Genomic DNA, 1,536 nt, shown 5'->3' with positions numbered 1-1,536 from the left:
TTATTTTGTGTTTTATTGACCAATTCCCGGTACTTTTTTGACAGAATGTATAACTTTGCTTCTGCCGTTTTTTTTCCGAAATTCAAGGCTTTATTGTAAAAAACTGGTTATATATTTATGATTCAAAGTATTGTCCATCGCTGGCCACTACTTTCTCCCATCTATTGGGCATCGTCGTACGAATCCCGCGTCGAAAAAATTGGTCATCTTTAGCGATCTTGAGGCGATCTACGAATCGATCCAATTTTTTACTTCTTCATAAGACCGGAAATGCTGGTCAGCCAGGCCGTGTGCCATTGATCGAAACAAGTGATAGTCAGAGAGAGCAACGTCTGGAGAATACAGTGGGTGGGGTAGGACTTCCCATTTCAACGTTTCCAAGTATGTCTTGACCACTTTCGCAACATGGGATCGAGCATTGTCATGCTGCAAAATCACTTTATCGTGTCTCTCGTTGTATTGCGGCCGTTTGTCTTTCAATGTTCGGCTCAAATGCATCAATTGCGTTTGATACTGATCGCCTGTGATTGTTTCAGTCGGTTTTAACAGCTCATAATATACTACGCCGAGCTGGTCCCACCAAATACAGAGCATGATCTTGGAGCCGTGAATATTCGGTTTGGCCGTCGACGTGGAAGCATGGCCGGGAACTCCCCATGATTTTCTGCGCTTGGGGTTATCGTAATGAACCCATTTTTCGCTCCCAGTCACAATGCGATGCAGAAATTCCTTCCGTCTTTGCCTTTCAAGCAGCTGTTCACAAGCAAACAAACGTTCAACATCTCTCGGCTTCAACTCGTACGGCATCCAATTTCCTTGCTTCTGAATCATTCCCATGGCTGAATTTTCCCATGGCTTTGAGACGTTTTGAAATGGCTGGTTGAGTCACTCCTAATGATCGTGCCAATTCTTTTTGATTTTGACAAGAGTCTTGATCAAGTAATGCCTTCAATTCTGCATCTTCGAAAACCTTCTCTCTTCCACCGCTATGCTGGTCTTCGACGTGAAAACCACCGTTCTTGAAGCGTTGAAACCATTTACGACACGTTCTTTCACTAATAGCGGCTTCATCATAAATATTTGAGAGCATTCGATGAATCTCAGTCGCAGATTTCTTCATATTGAAGCAGAAAATTAAAACCTCCCGCAAATGACAAGAATTTGGCTCGTAAACTGACATTTTCAATCGAGAATAACTTTATGATGCAGACACAAATCGACTAATGTTTCTATGGGGTTATGTTGACAGATGCCCAAGTTTATTGTATGACGTCTATGATCTATTTATTTCGATCACCACTTACCGCTAAAGCCACCTAGGAAAACGGCGGAAGCAAAGTTATACACCTAATATTCCATCGCTGCTCATAAAGGCTCTTCCACGTTTCGAGAGTCAGCGACAATTCATGTCCGCAGTGGTCTCCTAGAACGATCTCTACGTAACTCAGCGGACCAGCGTTGATTCCAATTTCCAAAAATTTGTAGCCCGTAGCCGTCAGGTCGTAACATCTACTCAGTAAATGCACGATGCTCCAT

Source organism: Acromyrmex echinatior, chromosome 6 (assembly GCF_024713525.1).
Source record: "Acromyrmex echinatior isolate Ae372 chromosome 6, ASM2471352v2, whole genome shotgun sequence".
NCBI classification, from domain to species: Eukaryota; Metazoa; Arthropoda; class Insecta; order Hymenoptera; family Formicidae; genus Acromyrmex; species Acromyrmex echinatior.
Note: the sequence above shows the minus strand (reverse complement) of the source record.